Source organism: Suricata suricatta, chromosome 10 (assembly GCF_006229205.1).
Source record: "Suricata suricatta isolate VVHF042 chromosome 10, meerkat_22Aug2017_6uvM2_HiC, whole genome shotgun sequence".
NCBI classification, from domain to species: Eukaryota; Metazoa; Chordata; class Mammalia; order Carnivora; family Herpestidae; genus Suricata; species Suricata suricatta.
Genome location: NC_043709.1, coordinates 8,161,495 through 8,173,277, shown reverse-complemented (window position 1 = coordinate 8,173,277; position 11,783 = coordinate 8,161,495). Strand labels below are relative to the sequence as shown.

Below are 11,783 nucleotides of genomic sequence, written 5' to 3'. Positions count from 1 at the left end.
CAGTAACAATTTCCCTAAAACCTGGAGTGATTATCGGCACGTGTCTGTCAGATCCCAGAACCAGTGCACACACAGCGAGGCCCGTTGAGGTTGATGCGAAACACACTAAAATTCAAAGGAGGTCTGCAGCCCTGAAACCTTAAATGATGCTTATGATCAATTCACAGTTGGCATGCAACCAGTCTCTTCCTTCTTTGTCATTGCTTTGCATTGAGGTGGGTCAGTTAGTTTGCATTTTCCCTGGTGATTTACCACTGACGGCCACCAAGATCATGTACTAAATTGATTTCAAGCCCTGACAAGCATCCAAATCCAATGAAGCCTCAACGATCTATAATCAGATTTTATGAGAGAAACTGCACACACACACAAAAGGAAAACATTAAAATTCATAACAGATTTGTCTTGTTTTCAGTTTTGTTTCTCTTCCTTGACCTTCGCAACTCCCAGCTCAGATCTGATTAATTTCTGTGTGTGTATTTAAGGATGACATACATTTTCAGAAGCAAACTAAAAAAGCTATCCCTTCTTTTCAAAAAGTAAGAGAAGGGGATAGTCAACCTTTTTTTTTTTTTAAGTACAACACATCCTCAAATATGCAAGATAGAAAATGTATCCGTTAATTAACGTTTCTCTGAAAAAGACCATCATCAACCCTAGGAAGAAAATGAGAACTTGTGTGTTTTTACAATTTGCTGATTTCCTCTCCTGTTTGCACTTCAGACACTGGCATTTTTATCTGACTCAATCCTGCAGAAAAAACCAGATTTATAATATGTTTCAATAAGCTATGAAAATTTTCACTCATGAGGGTTTTCTTTTTCTATTGTCCTGCTACCAAGTTCACTCAATGCAGAGATGCACTGTGACACTGGCTTAGAGCAAGAAATATTGATCTGTTTCCTAGCAAGTCTATTAAAAAAAAAAAACCTGTTAGAATCATAACCTACTGGAATTGAACAATAGTCATCAAAACACTTTTCTTTCTTATTTGGCTATCTATCTATCTATCTATATTTGGGGGGAACAAATCCTAATTTTTAGATTTTCCTGTATTCTCTAAACTGAAAAATGTTTTCTTAGGTAAATTTTCTGCCCCACAAAAGTATCTAAATAATAGACTTCAATCCAATAGGGTAGTTGAAAATGGATGTGCTTGACATTATACTGAAATTAAATACATTCCCAACTATTAGTAAAACGCTGAAGAAAAAAATCTGGATCAGTGAATTAATATCATTTACTAATAGTGCACTAGTACTTCATGACATGGCCACAGAGTATATAAGACACCACTGTGCTACGGGCTTCTTTTCAGATTAACAAGTTCAGTTGGTGTTCTTTGTAAATTATATGTTTGTTTTATGTGTTTTAGGCACTGGACTACATGCAAATGTTCAGTTTTACTCACACCATCAGAAACTTGAGATAGTGATGACAAGGATATATGACATCTGAGACAGAAGCGATGCCCAAGAGAGTAAATTTTCACACCTGAATTTTGGTTGTCTGGCTACCCACACCCCTAGAATACTTAGAAATGGAGGCAAGTAAGATATTCCATGTCACAAAGCTGGGTCACCTCCTCTGAGAGGCCCTCAGCTAGCACATTAACTACTTAGATCTTCCCAGATACTCTTTCTGCACCAGGTTTATTTCCTTCGTGGCACTTACCATGATCTGTACTTATACACTTGTCATTTGCTTTCTTCACCACCAGATAGAAGCTCCATGACATCAGGGACTATGACCATCTTATTTACAAGGCAGTATAAACCTATTGCCTAACAGGTACCTAGAATGTAGCAGATACTTGAGAAACAGGTGCTGAGCGAATGCCCAAATGACTGGGTGATTCTGCTTTGGGCTAAGCCTGCATTGGTTCCACAGTTTTGGATTATAGACATGATATTTAGAAAAATATATTCCATACTGTATTTGTCAAGTAAAATCCTAGAGTTTGGAGCAAATATTTTCAAGTTAATCAACAAATATTTCTTGAGTATCTACCATTTGTACTATTTTGTGGGTGACATAAGAAATCTAAAACGTGATACCAACATTCAAAAACCAGTGTTTGGTTAAGGGGCTTTCTTCCTTAAATAATCCCAAAATAAATCCATAATAAGGTAGAAAAGCTGTCTTGGGTCCCTTTTTGGGGTTACCTACTGCTACAGTGCTTTGGCAAACGTGTTTCCTCCTCCAACTTTACCTTAGTCATACCAGGAAATCATGTAAGCTATCAAGGGACATTACAGAATTCAAACACAAGGGTTTTTTAAGACTTTTTACGGGTAATGCAGTGCCTCCACTGTATGTTACATGATACCCACAGTAAGGTGTGGGGCCACTCAGAATACGCAAACACTAACAGGACTGCAACAAAAAGTTGTTAGTATTTGGAATAAATACAGACAAATGGCTCACTTCAGTTCGGGTCTTGTGGCCAAATGAGTTGAGGGAAAAATGATCTTCAAAACTCTTTGGATGTCAGAACTGAGAATATGGGGTTGGGGAGCCGAAAGGACTTTACCCACAGGTCTAGGACAATAACCAGGGGAGGCTGAGTGCAAGGGGCATCTGGAAAGATGCACTTAGGGTAGTGCTATGAAGAGAGTGCTATAGACTTAAGGTTGCTCAGGAGAAAAACAGCTCTGGCCAAGACCGTTATCGGTGAATGATTACAGAGAATACCATGATGGCATCAGGAAGTGTAACCGTTTAGATGGGAAGAATCCTGCAGGAGACAGAGAAACCAACTTTTTGGAGCCCTCCTGTGTGTTCATTCATTAATTCATTCAACTGTTAGCTTTTGAGAGTTTACCAGGTGGCAGACTTCATTCTAAGAAATGGAGAAACAGGTGCAAAAGACACAGACCCCTCCTGGAGTAAAGGGCTACTCTTTTTTGAACACCCACAATGTACTCACACCTCACATACCTCTCACATACCTCATCTCATTAATTAGGACTCCTAAGGCATGGATCAGGGGGCCTGCTCTGCTAATTAAGGCTCAACCTCCCTAATTAAGGCTCAACCATTTCTCTGAGCCTCAGTTCCCTTATCTGCAGCATAAAGAATAATCACTACATTGAAAGAACTGTTGAGAAGAAGAAATGAGACGCTCCAGAAAGATTGTGGAACCTGAAGGGTGACGGCTAGAGAGAATCAACTTCCTGTAGACAGGATCTATCCTTGGCATCCAATTCTTCATTCATTCAACAACCAGTTCCGAATGACCACTGTGTACAAGGCAGGCCCTAAGCCAGGCCCAGAGTCACACAGATGAACCAGACCACTGACTGCCCTTGGAGAGCACTTAAGGTTTACTTGGAAGGGAAGGCTGGACGCACAGAAGCTTCTAGAAGGAGGGTGTGACATGATGGCGTCACACAGCTGAGGGCCTTCCCTCACACAAAGCATGGTGGCCCCCGCCCCCTCTCGCCCGCACCTGCAGAGCGATGACACCGGCCTGGGACAAGAGGCGGGGAGCAGCTCCTCCTTGCCCCTGCCTGAACCCCCAAACAAGAATCTACTACCTGAGAGGAAGATCCAGCCACCGGCATCGGGCCTTTTCCCGCTCAAATTCAAGGCCCTCGTTCCTAGGGTGATCGCCTCCTGTAGCGAAGCCCCAGCGCTTATGCCCTTATTATCTACTTCCGCTTCCTCACTTCCGGCCCCTCACTTCCGGCTTCTCAGAGGTCTGGTGCCTGCTGCTTCCAGGGCATCAAGCAAGAGGGGTGGGAGGGGTTAAAATAACCAAGCCTGCGGCTATCAAGTGGGATGAAGGCAAGTGTCTTCATTTAACAGTCTGCGAGACTCTCAAAGAGAAATGTTTACGATTTGTGTTACTGATGTATTTTAACTGACTGAGCTCAGCATCCGCAGCTGATCTCCACCTCGAAGGACAAAGAGTATAATGGTAGTTTCCTCGGGACGAAAAGAGTGGTGTGTGTGTGGTGGGCAGTGATAGAGGGCCTCCAATGAGGGCTTCGGGTACCACTGATGAGCAGTCGTTGAGGTATTCAACTGATCTTCAGGGAGTTCCCACTATGTGCCAGGGGTCCCACGGAGCTTTAAGGACTTAAGGACCCAGAGCGAGAGCATGAGGCCAATGCTGCCTGAGTTTATAGGCTAGTGGAGGTGACAGGCACTGTCCCAGAAGATTGTGACAAGATATGTATCTGGTAATAAGAGAGGAGAGAGCATCTAATTCTGTCAAGGCGTACTTAAGGGCAGATTTCACGGAAGACTCTGCATCAGAATCTTAAAGGATGACAGGGAGTTCACTGGATAGACAAAGTGGAGGAGCCCATTATAGGCAAAGTACACATCATGTGTGAAGACTTGAAAGCTGAGAGAGCCTATTATCTTGGTAAAAGTACAAGTGCTGTCGTTCCTTTGGCTGGCTCAAAGGCTGTTCGTGGAACAGCAGAGGAAGATGAAGTGGCAGTGTAAAGTCAGGTCATGAAAGACCTTGTCCGTACTGCTAGGTGAACCTGGTAGGCATTGAAAATGTAATCAAGCCCATGTTTTAAAGCAAAAATATTCCACCAAGGTGGAGGGGAAAGACTTAGACAATAGCAAAATTTGTCGCAGATGAAAGGAACATTTGTTTTTAGCTCCTACTATCTCAATCATAATTATTATTTTAACAGATCTCATGATAACGACTGACATGTAGGCAGGTAATCGTAAAGTGATAGGAGATAAGAAAGAAGTTGGTGTGTTTGTAATATTGCTTCGCTGGCTATCATTTAGAGGAGCGGGGATAGTAGCCAGAGGGAAATTAAAAAGAGAGCCTAGAAACAGATCATTCAGGGCATTGAATGCCATGCTAAGCTGTTATTCTATAAAACAGTGGGGCACAGAGGAGTATTTTATATAGTGAGTTATAGTTTATGAAGATTTTTTTTCTAGGCATATCTTACGTAAGCTTCAAAGGAACTCTGGAAAGTAGGTATAATTATTCCATTTTAAAAATGAGGAAGCTGGGTTTGGGGAACATGCATTCATTCTACATTATTGAGCACCTGCTAAGGGCCAGGCACGATATTGAGCTATGGGAATACAAAGAAGTAATAGTCTAATTAAAAAGACAAAAATAAATTAGCAATTATAATAAGTTGCTGTGATAAAAATATTTTGGGAGTAAAAAGAGGATTTGTCTAAATCTACATAATTAGAGAAGTCTTCCTGGAAGAGGTGAACTTGAGCTGAGGTTGAAGGAACAAACAGGTTACACAAATTTCCCAGAGATATTTAACTAGCAAGCTATTTGGCTCGAACTCAACCCAAAGTTTCAGTGTCCAATTCTATGCCCTTTTCTCTACCCCAAGGACCAATATTTGACCTTTGATGTTAAGCTCCGTTGACATTCTTTTTTTTTTTTAAGATATTATTTCTAAGTAATCTCCACACCCAATTTGGGGCTAGAACTCACAACCCTGAGATCAAGAGCCGCATGCTCCACGGAATAAGCCAGCCAGGTGCCCCTCCTTTGACATTCTCAGTCACAAGTCTACTGTTGTAGTTTGAAAAGGTTGGAGATCCCAGTTTTTCCTTTTTAAACCCATTCACTTCCTCCTTTTGGAATGGATCTTTGGTATGTTTGAAAGGGAGTTGATTAGGCTCAGCAAAACTGTAAAGTGTTCCCTACCTAGTGGAATTAATTTCGTTAAAGTGACGTAATGTGAGAGGTCCTTCTCTGCTTTCTTCCATTTGGGGGCACCATAATTTAGGTGCAGAACTGTAGCACTCACCAAATACATGGTTTTACAATAATAACTTGGTGTGGGTTTTTTTCTCCCTGAATTCAGAGTTTTGTAAAAGTGAACAAAGTTTTCTTCCCTTGGTTTCTAGGATATCATTGCTCCTCATCTCCTTGGCTGGTTCCTTCTCATTTCTCTGACCTCTCAACTTTGAAGGGGTCTGTTCTCTATCAATATTCATTCCCTGGGTGGTTTTATCCAGTTTCATAAATTTAAATAACATTCTATCTCTCTTGATGACTCTCAAGTTTTTATCTCCAGCCCTAACCTCTCCTGACCTCTAGATTCATATCTATCTTGACATCCCCACTGGTGTTTATCATAGACATCTCAAACTTAATGTGTCCAAAACCAAACTTTTGATCTTCCAAGCCCTTGCCCCCCGAGCTCAGTAATGACACATCCTTGTTTCTAGCTTCTCAGGCCATGAACCTTGGGGTCATCGTTGACACCCCTCTTTGTCTCTCAGACTTCACATCTTATCATCAGCTTGCCTTTAAATGCAGGGTGGCCACCACCAAGTCTGGGTAATATGAGGTTGGTAGGTGATAAATGGCTTGTCAATACCATGTTCTAATTCACAACAAAACAACAATATTTATGTTTCCAGACTTTGTGGTCACCCTGTACGTTCAGAATTCAGGCATTTCCCACCACCTCCATGTTCTACCACTTGTCCTAAATTGCTGCCTTCTATTGCCAGGACTTTTGCAGTAGCTTCCTACTTGGTCTCCCCTCTTCTGCTCTTGCTCCCTTACAACTTAATCTCAGCACAACAGTCAGAGTGATTCTTCTAAAACCTAAAACGCAAATTAGATCATATAACTCCTCAGTTCAAACTCTTCCATTGGCCCCTCTTTGACTCAGAATAAAACCACAACCAGCAAGGCCCTCTGTGTTCTGGCCCCTGCGCGCTCTCTGATCGCCATCCTGACTCCTCTCCTCCTCACTGGCTGTATCAAGCTTGTTCCCACCACTAGCACCTGCTATTTCCCCAGAGAGCCATCAGCGCGGCTCCCTCACTTTGTTCTGGACTTAGTCCAAATGCTCTTTGATCTCCCAATAAAACTGCAACACCCTCCCCACCTCAGCTACACTTCCTCTGACTCTTGCCTCATTTTATGATTCTCTGTACTAGTACAACCATCTGACATACGTAATTATTTCTCTCTCTGCCAGAACATAAGATCCAGGAGGGCAAGGGCTATGTTTGATTCCCTGCTATATTCCTAGCCCTTAGAGCAGGCCTAATGCAGAGTAGGTATTCAAACATTATTTCTGGAATGAATGGAAAGGGAATGTTCGAATCTGTACTGTTGAATGAGAAGCACACCCTTTACCATAAATGTAAATGAAGCATAATTATGTACAAGAAATTCTGATACCCACAATGATCCCTCTAGAGGAATGATAAAAAATTTTTAAATGAATATGGTTATAAAAGAAAATTTTTCTATTATGGAGAAGTCCAGATTTCACATATTCTTGAATCCTCCCAATTTTGCTGATATTTTTGAGTGTGCCAGGATGGTGAGGAGTGAGATCCTGGCATTAAAGTCTGTTCTTAGCTTCTGCCTTTGCACTCGCTCAATTACAGAGCCTCCAGGAAATAGACCCGTGGCCTCACTCCCCTGCCAATATGCTCTATACCATGTCTGTTGATCATTACTTACTGCTAAAATAACTTCTCCTTTTTTTTGAGATTTTCCTGTTCTGCATTCTGCCTCATACTAATTAGGGGAGGGGTTCAATTCTGCTCCCTGAAGGGTAGTACCCTGTGGAAACGCAGCTTCCTCATTAGGGTGCAAGCTGAAAACCCCATGATACCTCCTACAGAACACCACTTGCCTTTTCTCCTTCTTTTCTGCACCCACTGTTCAACCACTGACTTGGGATAGGACTGTGGCCAGAGGATGTCAGTGTCTGAAAACTGGCTATGCAGCTACTGGGTGTGACGATGGAATCAGGAAGGTCCTGAGACCATGAAGACTGAAGAACACTAAGGCCGACGCTGAGATGTTTATTGCTCTAAAGTCCATGACCTGCTGTTACCTTTAAAATTCTATCTTTATAACCTGTGGAAATAGTGGGAACCCTGATCAGACACAACTTGCATTATTTAACAAACTTGCATTAACAAAAAGGAAATCCTGGATTAAGGAGTTGGGAGTAGCAAATGACTTCCTTTAACTCATTCAGTAACTATTTACTGAACGCCTCTCAATAAAAGTATGCGACCAAGTATGCTGATGATTCCAAACCAGATTATTCTTTTCTATTTCAATAAAATTGCTGAGCAATTATAACTAAAGGAAATCCCCCCTCCCAAAACAGGAAATTTCAAACAAGATTTAGGTACAAGGGGGTGAAAAGATAAAAAAGGATGTCATCTCATAATGTAGCGTGAGTTCAAATTCTAGAACTCTAAACTGAGCCTTTAAAAATTTTTTTAACATTTATTCTTATTTTTGAAAGACAGACAGAGTATGAGTGGAGAGTGGCAGAGAGAGAGGGAGACACAGGCTCCGAAGCTGTCAGCACAGAGCCGGACGTGGGACTCAAACTCACAAACTGCTGGATTGTGAGCTGAGCCAAAGTCAGACGCTCAACCAACTGAGCCACCCAGGCGCCCCCAAACTGAATCGTATATGATTCCCTCCTTCTTAGCCTTCAAGGAATTCATGCTAGGAAGATCCTGTGAGCCAACATTTCCCTCTTTCTCTTGGGCCTAGTCCCCAAATTCTGCCTGGCGTCACTTAGCAAGTAGCAGTGTCCCTTGTTTTTGTACAAAGATGCAGTGCTGGCAATCCATTTTCTAGCAAGAGCGAAGAGAGGAAGAGGCCTTCACAAGCTGCACTTGGTATGGGAACCTACTGGGGGAGGTTGGGTTGTTTTTTTTTTTTTTACAAAGTTTAAGGTTAGAACAAAGGAAGCTGAAGGTGGCAAATACCTTAGGTCAGTGAAAAATCTTTAAATCCTAGAAATCCTTTAGCCCAACCAACTCAGAAGGAAGGGAAATCCCAAAAATCTAAGTAACCAGTCCGAGCTCGTGCCTGACTAGCAAAACTGGGGTTAGAACCAATCCTGGTTCAAAGCTTCTTCTTTTTCTTTTCTTTTTTTTTCTACTAAGGGTAATGTTATGGGCCAAGAATAGTATTATGGGCTGAGTGTACTAAGAAAGCATTTTCTCTGGGATTTTAACTTTGTGAGTGATCCCAGGGTGGTATTAAATAAGTTCCCCGAAGAAGTCCTAATTTTTCTCTGGATTCTTCAGTGTTCTAAGAGAAAATGAGAGTTTTCCTTCCGAGCGGCACCAGCTTTGTTGATGGATCATGTCTAGGATTAGAAATTTTCTTATGTGAACATAATTGTTCAGGGGAGAAATTGTTAAAATTGAAACCAAGCATAAAGAAGCAAAAGTGTTTCAGAGAACCTCCTGCATTTTAGTTCAACTCTGGCAGCAAGAAAACAAAACCACATAATCTAAGGCTCACGCCCAACTCTCTGAAGCCCTGTATCTGCTAGTTCCTGTGCGGTTTGCCTACAGACTTCAGGGCTCACGGGGGTAGTTTGGAGGAGGGAGTAAGAAATAAGGCAGAAGGAGGCAGTACTAATGGATCTGTGAGAGGGCACCCTGTTTTAGTGTGGTCCTTGGAAGACAGCACAAGGTGGATCCGTCCTCTGACATCCAGTAATTTTGATGTTTGCCTTCACCTTCCTTCTTGCAAGAGAAGATTCTATTAACTTGGTCTCAAAGCCAAGACATAGACTCAACCTCTTCTCTTCCAAAAGGTATGTCATTATACAACATTGGGACGTATACTCTAGAGATCTTGAACGGTTTTATAATTCGCAGAATGTTCTCTACAAGTCAAATTGAATTAAAATGAATCCCATGGGCTCTCTGAATATTGCTTTTTCGTATTTTGGTCCATCAGCGGAGGTCTGTAAATCTTTTGCCTTAACAATGCTTGGGGTGACAGGGTTCGATTTCCATCAAAGGAACTTGTTCCTTACCTAGCCCAGCACACAAAATTCTCCACTAATTGGTTTCTGAGCCACACCAGGGAGAGACTTGAGAGCCATTACAGAGGTGAAATCCTCCCTCTCCATAGTCCACATTTAATCCCCATTGAGGGAGGGGATGACCTGGGCAGCAATGAGTGAACATTGGCACTGTGGGGCCAGGATTGCTGTCTTACCTACATTTCTACTTCTTTTAGTATTTATGTCACCTTTACAAAGAACACCACTTTGGATTTCTTTACAAATGAAGTAAGTTTTGAGAGAGGATTGTCTATCCTTGTATCTTTATTGGTAATTAGCGCCGTCCTTAGGATGGTGTCCAGCTCAGGCAATGAGTCTGAAGACAAACACCTTTATGCTCTTGCCCCAACTGCTCCTGAGTATGAGGGTTGAGTATACCCATCAAAGATCCCACTAACTTAAAAATACTGTGTTCACGTCCCTGGAATGAGGCCTTGCTAATAATGGATGCATGTGTAACTTAATCTGCATGGCGCTAAAAATACACACCCCCAGATAAATTAAGAGGGAAATGTTTAGGGTCTAAAAATCCAGTGGAAAAGATTGCATGTGCTCATGTGATGTCATCTGAGGGTGGGAATCCTCAGATTGAAGCATCTTTTGTTCTATACAACTGCATTTATCATTGACAGATTAGTTCTTTAATGGGTTCACCTTTTTTTCTTTCTTATTTTTGGTTTCAGAAAGAACATTTACTATAAGTAGATTCTGCTCGTACGTAGACCCAATATTGTGTATAAAACTTCATGTTATAATACAATTTTAAAGCAAACCTTGTTACAAAAGGATCCACTCTTAAAGAATACAATGTAAATAGAGAACCATCTAAGTGCATTTAAATTACAAGTTTGAAAAATGATTATTTGTACTCTTTTCAAGAGCTTTGTTTTTCATAGAGAGAGGCCTGTGTCATGAATAAAACTACCTTTTTAGACTGGACTTGGAGTGTCTATCATATAGTAAACAGTAATCTTATTTTCCCTAACTTGTGATAGGTTTTATTTTTTTAAATGACTTTACTGACACAGAGGGGAGGGAGGCTATCGATTTGCTCAATATCAATATGAGTATTATCTCCATTGCTTATATGATATCTTTCTGAATAGCTTCAACATCCTATGTCCTGATGAAAATTCTTTTCATACTTTAATTCAGTTGCTCTATGCCTACTTCATGGGGATACTATAGAATAAATGAGCTCACACAGATGTGAAGTTCCTGAGGAAACAGGCACTATGAAAATGCAAAATTATATTATTATGAATTATTTCTTCAAATCTTGATCATTTTCTTTCCATTTTTATATAAAATGTATCTCGCTTACTGCCTGAAGCCGTCTCTTTTAGAACCACGGCCTTCTGGAAGAGTAGAAGTTGATCTCGATTCCCAAAAATTTATTGATTCTCAGAGCATAACTCCTGCTGGTGTTCGTGCCTTGTGGGGCTCATGCCTAACTCGAGCAGAACTTGCTCATTTTCCTGGATCCAGAAAAATTTACAATTGTTCAAGAATGTGTCATTAAGTCTGTTTCCATCAAGAATTCTTAAATAACAGTTGCTGCTAGATTTGTCGTAGGGATAGATTCTTTATTTTCATACCCTCCTAGAGCAAATTCAAAATTTGGTCAAGAATCTTTGAGACCTAAGTTATTTGAATCAAAAAATGGGGCTGATTGGCCCCCATTTTGTCCATTCCAGCTATTTGCTAAAGTATATCTTGATCTTATGTGTCTCCAAGTTTCTTTCTTTCTTTTTTTCTTTCCTTTCTTCTTTCTTTCTTTCCTTCTTTCTTCTTTCTTCCTTCCTTCCTTCCTTCCTTCCTTTCTTTCTTTCTTTCCTTCTTTCTTTCCTTCTTTCTTCTTTCTTCCTTTCTTTCTTCCTTCCTTTCTTTCTTTCTTTCTTTCTTTCTTTCTTTCTTTCTTTCTTTCTTTCTTACCTGCCACTTTAAAATTCTCAGGAACAAAAT

At 41.0% G+C, this 11,783-nt stretch overlaps 2 protein-coding genes across 5 annotated transcripts in view; one reads left to right on the top strand and one right to left on the bottom strand.

Annotated features, from left to right (window-relative positions):
- ENTHD1 (ENTH domain containing 1) overlaps window positions 1-3,627 on the bottom strand; it is a 94,135-nt gene extending 90,508 nt beyond the window's left edge. For both annotated transcript variants that reach the window (XM_029955828.1, XM_029955829.1), the window contains exon 1: window positions 3,540-3,627. The gene's annotated coding sequence lies outside the window, so the exon portion shown is untranslated. The remainder of the gene's footprint in view (window positions 1-3,539) is intronic.
- A 4,986-nt stretch (window positions 3,628-8,613) lies between these two features.
- Window positions 8,614-11,783, top strand: part of GRAP2 (GRB2 related adaptor protein 2) — a 63,751-nt gene continuing 60,581 nt past the window's right edge. Inside the window, exon 1 of one of the 3 annotated variants that reach the window (XM_029953315.1) lies at window positions 8,614-8,631. The gene's annotated coding sequence lies outside the window, so the exon portion shown is untranslated. Of the gene's footprint in view, window positions 8,632-9,240; window positions 9,564-11,783 lie in introns of those variants that run through there. The other 2 variants (XM_029953316.1, XM_029953313.1) reach the window with 2 other exon arrangements.